At 42.7% G+C, this 8,649-nt stretch overlaps 1 long non-coding RNA gene across 1 annotated transcript; it reads left to right on the top strand.

Annotated features, from left to right (window-relative positions):
* The first annotated feature begins 207 nt into the window (after positions 1–207).
* On the top strand, positions 208–3,068 carry LOC134396882 (uncharacterized). Its single transcript, XR_010025297.1, has 3 exons — positions 208–285; positions 2,836–2,915; positions 3,000–3,068. It is a non-coding gene; the product is annotated as an uncharacterized LOC134396882 (long non-coding RNA).
* The last annotated feature ends 5,581 nt before the right edge of the window (positions 3,069–8,649 follow it).

Below are 8,649 nucleotides of genomic sequence, written 5' to 3'. Positions count from 1 at the left end.
CAAGGCCACTGATCCTAACATGTCCTGTTCCCTTGTGTCCCTATCATACTCTTCTCACAGTTCTGTATCTCCTTCAGGGAGACACTGCTGCTAACAAGGAGACAACATTTGTAAGCAGTCTGCAGGATTCAGCTTGCCTCTTGGCAAAGGCCCAAGTCTCATTAGAAAATCTGGAGAAACGCTTTGCATCTGGCATCCACATGTTAGAGTCGTTCGTCAACCAGCAAGGGGCACCAGGACGAAGCTGTCACAGTGATGGAGCCCTACCTAAGCGGGTTGTAGTGGGTGAGTTAGAGATTTTAATGTAATAAGAACCTTACAATAATTGATGACCTTCCTTCATCACAGCCCTTAAAAGTAGGATTTTTAAAAGAGCCTTTCCAGATACTGTGATTTATTTGAAGGGTCTATGCCACCATCACAGCGTAAGCCAAGTGACATTGTCCATCGTAAAAATACTCCCCTTATATGGTGAATCCACTGTTTAATAGTACTCAAACTGGTAACTTGCAAATTCTTACTCCAGCAATTATCATGGGTGTTTTCCTATGGAGATGGCCCTTACCCTGTAGTGCCACTATGCAGCTACTGGATGCTATCAGGTACACCATAAGACCATCCTCAAAACTACCCATGTCATTTTGAATGGCTGACCAATTTCCATTGGTTTTCCCAGGTCCACCCCCACCCCACCCCCACGGCTTTGCATTCATCCTATCCGACCCACCAGCTGACCTGGCAGCTCACGCTGCAGAGACCGGGGGGGGGGATCTATACTACTGCTTTTAAAGCGCTTTAAAGCGCTTTGAAAACGTTTTGAAATCTGTATTTGCAGTGTGTCCTGGGCCCCAACAGTTGTCAAAACTGTTATAAAGCGCTTTAAAGCAGTAGTGTAGATCCCCCCAGGGCCACACTGGGCTGGAGCAGGACAATAGCTTATATACTTCTATGCAGTGGTCAGAAGGGGAATTGCAGCTGGGATTGCCATGTGCTTTGCCGATAGCTCTTCTACTATTGGTGGTGTGGCTAGGGGCAGTCCTGAGGGCTTGGCTGAGTTTAACTGGTCGGTGTTATTTCGAACTGACCTATGGTGTTGTCCTGGCAGTTAACCAGCAATGTGGATTCAGCAGGATTAACTTCGTCTGGCAAGAAAGGGGCTTGGAAGTCACCTACGTGCCACTTACATGGGGGTAAATGGAGTTTTTACTGAGGGGTGTCTGGCTACTCCCCTTCTCTTCCTTGTTGTGCTCATTTGTCTTTTCTAGGTGTCCCCGGGTGGGCTTCTGGTGGGGTGTCCTAAAGGGGGTGCGTGTGCATGAGTGCTTGCATGTACACATGTGCTTGCGTGTGCAAATGCATGTCTGGGCATGTGTCCGCGCGTCAGGGGAAATGGACACTCTAGTTTATACATCACTGGCAGTGTCATGAATTCTTTTGTCTAAAATGTCTAAAAACTGAGAAGGAAGTGTGCTGGTTTTTGTCAGTTCCTTCAGTGGCTTGACAGACTTCCGAACACAAGGAAACCTCTCCACTGGCTACTTAGACTCTTGGTGCCCTCTGTTCCATTCACAACAGTACCAACCAATCCCTCCCTGAGAAAGGCAAACCTAGCATCCCAATCACAAACCCTGAGAGAAAGGACCCCAAAGGAAGGTAGCTTTGGAGTCAAGCTCCACAAGAATTCAGTTAATATCCCCACAATACAAGGTCTCATTGCAAGGTTTAAATGGTGTTTTCATCTGTATATGTAGATTGCCATTGTTCTACCATATTTGCTTTCATCAAAGTAATAACTGTATATTCCTTTAATAAATATATATTCCACATTGGTTAAAGAAGCTTGTGCTCACGAGGATTGTTTTGAGTACCCCACTTTGCCAAAGACACACGATTGCCAAGATTACAAAAGTCATCGTACTGAATGTGGTTTGTGTTCAAGTTTGTACAAATATCTAAGAGGAGCATATTCAATAACATGGCTGACAGTAATAAAATGCTAATAGGAAAGAGTATTATCCACACAGAAAAAGGAGATTCATTATATGAAAAGCCCCATGAAAAGAGGGTTATAACATTTTACATAATCCCAAATCAGTGTGAGCTTTTCTGATTCTTCTCAGCTAACATTTGCTAGGCTTTTCTGCAGTTTTATTATTTATTTTTTATCCTGTTCTTCAGTCAAAAGGCTCCCAGAGCAGCTTACAAGAATCTGTAATTACACAGACCCTGCCCTGAGACTTACAATCTAAAAAGAGAGTTGTTGACTCTCTAAGGGTGCAATCCTGTGCATGCTCAGACAGAAAACATTCTGCAACTCCCGGCATTTATATTGGATCAAATGCTTTAAATGGAGAAAGATTGTGAAAGCGTCTGAAATCCATTATGGAACTTTATAATAGTTGAATTCCCTAGTCCACAAAAATATTTCTGAATATTTTTCAAGCTTGTCTTTCCTCATCCATAATCGGGATCTGATACTAGTGATGTATTAGTGGACTCTTTAGGTAGAGGATGTCCAGTTTCATGGAATGAGTTGCGCCAGATGACCTTTTGTCTCCCTGCTAACTATGGTTCTGGGACTTGGGCCTAGAATACAAAGTTTCAAATTCCAGCTCTGCCACCACTTTTTCTTAATCTTAGTTGTGCATCTGTTAAATGGGGATAGTAATTACCCTTTTCATAAACCAGAAACAACCTTATTGATTAAAACTGTAGCAGATTTTACAATAGGCAACTAAGTTCTTCATTATCGCCTACATCAAGTCATGCAAACTTCTAGCCCTCCTGCTTTCATCTATAAGATTACTGCTAATGTGCATCTGTCTCCACCTACAGAAAAGTGCAAAGATTACACCCAAAATCGCTCTCTACAGACCCTCATTGACATATCAGCCAAAGCCAGGAAAAAACACCAGGTAACATTTTCTAAAGAGGAACCCACCAGCTTCTTGTGCCATTCCCTTGCATGATGCTAACCATAACCATCTTTCTGTCAACAGCGGAATCCTGTCTCAGCAGAGATTTGTCGAAGGTGGGAAAGCACCACGGAAGGGCCTTTTTGTTGCACACAAACGTATGTGGCGGATTTTGCAATGACACCTTCATGAAGGGCAAAACAATTGATTTTTAGTTTATGTTTCTTGGAGGAGACCTTGGGAGTTGTCAGTAAGCCCAGCTCACTCTCCTGAAACCATCCCAGGATGATGTACAATGCCACCTTCTTTAAAACGTATTTATACAATTTCCCCAAACTTCATTGTTCAGTTGATCTTCCAGTTTGTAAGCTTTTTTTATTTATTTATTTATCATACTTATACCCCGCTCCTCAGCCAAAAAAGGCTCTCGGAGCAGCTTACACTTAGCAAAAAAGACAGTCCCTGCCCTCAGGCTTACAATCTAATAAAGACATGACACACAAGGAAAAGGAGTCAAGGAGGGAGGGAGGGAGGGAGGAGAGAGAAAGAAAGAGAAAGAGAGAGAGAGAGAGAGAGTCCAGCAGGAGCAGGCCCCGATGTTACTTCTGCCTGCTCCTGTCCCCTCGGTCCTTCTTCTTCCCCACAGGGCCAAGATGGCAGTTTGCCCTGTGGGCGGGGGGAAGAGTCCAGCAGGAGCAGGCCCCGATGTTACTTCTGCCTGCTCCTGTCCCCTCGGTCCTTCTTCTAAATAGCTAAATCCTATGCACTCAGAAGTAAATCCCACTGGGTTCAATGGGGCTTTTCCCAAGTAAGTATGCACAGCCCTAATATCCAAATCCTCATTTGTGGGCTGTTTTTCTTTTTTAACATTAGATCTCGTCTATGTGTTCTCTCTCAACAGTGCTGGGGTTTTATACATCTCTTAAGCTCCACAGTGGCTGCACAGTGGCGCTGGGTCAGTTATACGACGCAGCCGCCAACTCGCAGCTACCGCGGGGCTTTTTGGCAAAGCTGCATGGTGAAAAAAGTCGGGAATTTACCTCAATTTTTTTCTTCAAAGTAAGGTCACCATGGCCCTTCCACCATATAACCTTTGAGCTGGAGATGGATGGCGACCCCTGACTGGCTGCCGGAAGCTGGTCAGAGGCATGGTTGTGTTAATTAACGTCTCTGATTCTGCGTTAATGGGGCAAAATTGGGGCAGGGGTGCTCTCATAGGGAGAACACCCCCCATTTCACCCCATTAGAGCAAACTGCCAGGGAAAGCAGCAGATCTCTAAACTGGAGATGCACAGCTGTGCATCAGCAAAGTAAAGGATAAAAGCTCCCTCCACAAATATGCAGATTCTCCCTTCAGATCCTGCCCTGGATGACTTGGACTTTTTGCTCCTTCTCAGAACAGTGGGCATAATGGGGGGAGGGGTGGGAGCTATTGCTTCTGCCCCACCCAGAAGTCTGCTTTTCCAGGTTTTAGGGTCAGCCAGCTCTGCCGTATAACACTGAGGAAGCAGAGCCAATTTCATCATATTGTGGAGAATAAGAGCAATGTGCTTCCCCCCCACCCCGTGTTCTTCAAGATGAAGCCCTGGTTGAGCATGTTTCCTTGCACTGTTATCTTTTAAACCCCAAAATCTCACCAAACAGATAGCTTATCCCCATTTGTCAGACCAGGTCTTATCAAGTGAAGGCGGAGGCAGGCAATGATAAGGCAGTCTCTGACATGGAATTGAACAGCGGAGTCCCCTAGTTGCTCACGAACAGGGCTGACCTGGAAGGGTGTATTACATGATCGGCTCTATTTTGTGGGACGGGAAGTTGTACCAAATTGATGTTAACAATAAAATCCAGATCTTGCCACTTCCCCTCCTATTGCCTGGAAAGACCCTTTTGTGTAATAAAACACAAAATTATGAGCACAAGACACAGAAATCCTTGCAGAACCACCTCCTGCTTTGATTTATTAATAATTACTCTTTGAAGGCATTTTAAAAACTTACATACCTACTCAGCCAAGCCTATTGCCCAATTGCTCTTTGGGATTCCAACTTGGACTGATACCAAGTTAAAATCATTGGAGATTGTGCAGTCCAAATTTCTTAGACAAATTTTTGCAGTACCTAACTGTGCTCCTAATGCTGCTTTGCAGCTTGAGGCTGGTGTTATTTCTATCCATACGCAGGCCTGGATGAGGACACTTACTTATTGGCTGCGGCTGCATTTAACTGCCATGGGTCTGCTCCCCTGATACTGAGAGACTCCCATAAAAGTAGTTGGATGAAAGCTGCTAATAAGAGGTTAAATTTAGCTGGCTTTTCATCTCAACATCTATTAGGCCTAGGTTTTCCCAAAGCTAAAGAAATTCTGAAACAGCGCTTATTGGACATCGAAAAACAAAACAGCTTGTCCACAATAGGATGGTTACAGCAAAAACAGCGAAATTTTTAGCAATTGCCATTAAAATCAGGGCTGCAATTGCACCCTGAGTTTTAAATTATTTAATTTTAGCCCTAATTGTATTTAATGTTTTATTTGCTTGGTGACACTGAGTTTTCTATGTTAAGGATTTTGCCTTTCCTTGAACACTGAATATGTATTGTCTGTTTTTTGTTTCATGTTCAGTTAATTATTTTAAATTGCAATGGCCATTGGCTTGGTGCAAATAAAAATTGATTTGATTTGATATGTACCTACTCAAAGTTCCTTCTATCTTATATTTCTCTAATGAACTTATAAAAATGCCATGTAAAATTGTATTTAAAATGTGTTTTACTCCTGCCTCCACAGGTTTGACCTTCTTCAGGAGATCATCCAAGAGCTACAAGGAACAGGCGATGCCCACGCTATGAGCCAGAGTAGGTAGAGGAAATGGGTCTTATGGATGTAAAGCGGAAGGATGGAACAGGACTAAATTTATAAGGGAATGAGAAGGGGGTTGGAGTTCTTGGCTTCTTCGTACAAATGTGCATCAAAAGGACAGTTGCTGCAGATTCTTATCTCGTGAATTGAATATGGCTTCCCTCCACCTTTCCTGTCTTTTAGGCAGATGTACATCTCAATAATTCCTTCACTAATTTGGTCCTCTTGCTCCTCCACGCCTTACTTCAAGCCCTCTGCCTTTACTTTTAATGCACCACATTTGCTATTAAAAGTTTATGTACATCCAGCACCTTTTTCATTTAAGAAAAGCACAAGTAATTGTTAAAAGTTGATAAATAATGTTGTCAGAATGTTAAGATTATAAATAAAGACTCAAGAGATAGGGACCGGGAAGGGATGGGGTCAACCATATGCAGAGCTAACTTCTGCCAGAAAATTGAGTAACTGAATTCCCCTGAGCATAACAGTCTTGGAGAGGAATATATGTCTGACCAGAAGATGGCAGGTGTCCTTCCTGAGCACAGTGACTGCTCTTTTGATGTATGTTCTGTACACGCCCTAAGTGTCGAAACAAGTCTGGCTTTATTAGCTTATGGGTGAGGAACTCAGCAGCAAGGTTGGAGTGACCCTCTTCCCTTAGAAAGATGAGGAAATGCATGGAGCCAAATGAGAAAATCCAGAAGTAGGATCAAACTAGTAACAATGAGGAAAATACCAGAAACAATTTCCTATATTCTGTAACCTGTGAAAATTAATCTTTATTTCATAATCTTTATTTTTCGTTCACCCAATAACAAGCAAGCCTAGTTGATGGGGAACATGGGTAAGAGAGTGCTATTGCACCATGTCCTGCTTGTGGCTCCCTGGTCGACAGCTGGTTGGCCACTGTGTGAACAGAGTGCTGGACTAGATGGACCCTTGGACTGATTCAGCAGGACGGTTCATATGTTCTAAAAAAAAATTTGTTGGACAAATAAAATTTGGCTCTCTAGACAGGACAGGCAGAAAGCCATGCACAGCACTGGAGCCCTACCCCTGCCTGATCACTGGAAGTCCTACTCAACTCTCTACTGTAGTTTTGGAGATTTCATTAGTATTGCCTACAACACACTGTCTCAGTTAGTTTCACTCCTATTCTCTTGACTGGATCCATAAAGGCTAGAAACTTTTTTTTTAAAAAAAAAAGACAGCTGAGACTCTTAGGAAAGGGAGTTTATCAGATTTTTGCAGAAATCACAGGTGCAATTTGTGCAAATTAAGCATATAACAGCTGCAATTTATGCAAATTACACCTAGAATTTGCGCAAGTTACACAACTTGCAGCTGCAGTTTATATTAACATTATATTAAATGTTGCTTTAAGGGAAAAAACTGAGAAAAGTTCCTAAATTCCAGGGGGGAAAGCCAGAAACAGCAAGTGCAAGCTGAGCCAGAGGTTCCAGGGAACTTCAACGGGCTTAAAATGGGCCAGATTTTCCTTCAATGACCATCCTGAGTCAGGAGCTACATCCAAATCCAAAAAGAAATACACTGGAAAGAGACCATAGCTCAGTGGCACACAGGAGGGCCCAGATTAAATCCCTGGCATGTCCAGTTAAATGGATCAGGTAGCAGGGGATGAGAAGGACCTCTCCTGAAGACCCTGGAGAGCCACTGCCAGAGTGGATGATGCTAGGTTAGATACACATATTGTCTGACCTGGTACAAGGTAGCTTCCTGAGTTGCTAAATGTGGGATTTTATTGGAAAGCATTGTGTCTCATAAATCCCATCCTTCACTTCCCTAGGACAGCAAGCAAGGAGTGAAAAAGGAAAGGCTGCTATCTCAGGGCAAAAGAAAGCAGCTCCAGTCCCCACCACAGGGCCAATGATGGTTGCTAGTATGAAGGACCAGTGAGCGATTAATCACCACTCCCATTCTGTTCAAGATTGGATTAAAATCAACCAACGCTCCCATTCTGAAATAAAAGCAATCTGTTTCCCCATGGATTTAGCAACCAATATGCATCTTCTCTGATTCACAACCTCTGATGATCTAACCCAAGATAAATATAGTCAAAAATATTTCTGTTCTGCAATGAAAGCTCCGTTTGTAATTTTTGATAGGACCAATAAACATCATTTATAGAGTACTTGGGGCAGGATAGCTAATAGGTCAGGTTTTGGGGTGAAGCTTCAGGCACGGTAGTAACATGGTGACCATAGGTCAGGATCAAAGGTCTTTCCAAAGGTAAACATGGTTTAAGCCACATTCTTTTGTACTTTTCCACAAAAATTCAGAAAATTATGCACATTGAGACAGCAATGTCTGTATACAGAATCTTTTGTTTCTTGTCTTCAAAAACTATTTATGCGAAATCAGTTAATGTCCACCTTGAAAAAATTAAATAGCCACCATGGGGAGGGGGAAGGCTGAGCAGGTTTGGGACAGCATCGGGCAGAGAGAGGACTTAAGTCTTTTCCCACAAACCAAAATCTCAATAGAAATTCCCCCCACGCCACAGAACTATTAACCCCAGGAAAAATTAGCAACAATTTCATTAAATTTTCAGCAAGGGGAGGGGAAGGAGGCTTAAACCTCACTACCTGGTTGGTGGCATATTGAATTTGATGTTTATGCTCTTCAAAATCAAAAGCATTCAGTTTCTCAAAGGTGTTTTTTTTTTAATTGGATAACATCTACCGAGCCTTGGCACTTGTGAAAAATCGGGGTCGTTTCAAGGATTTAGGGGTCTCTGCTCTAGTTCCAGTTTTTAAAAACATAATAGTTCATTATTATTATTAATATTTATATAGCGCCATCAATTTTCATGGTGCTGTACAGAACAAAATAAAACAAAATACAAAACACCCTGCCA

This window comes from Elgaria multicarinata, chromosome 3 (genome assembly GCF_023053635.1).
Source record: "Elgaria multicarinata webbii isolate HBS135686 ecotype San Diego chromosome 3, rElgMul1.1.pri, whole genome shotgun sequence".
Lineage (NCBI taxonomy): Eukaryota > Metazoa > Chordata > Lepidosauria > Squamata > Anguidae > Elgaria > Elgaria multicarinata.
The sequence above is the reverse complement of the archived record's forward strand: the minus strand, read 5'-3'. Positions and strand labels throughout refer to the sequence as shown.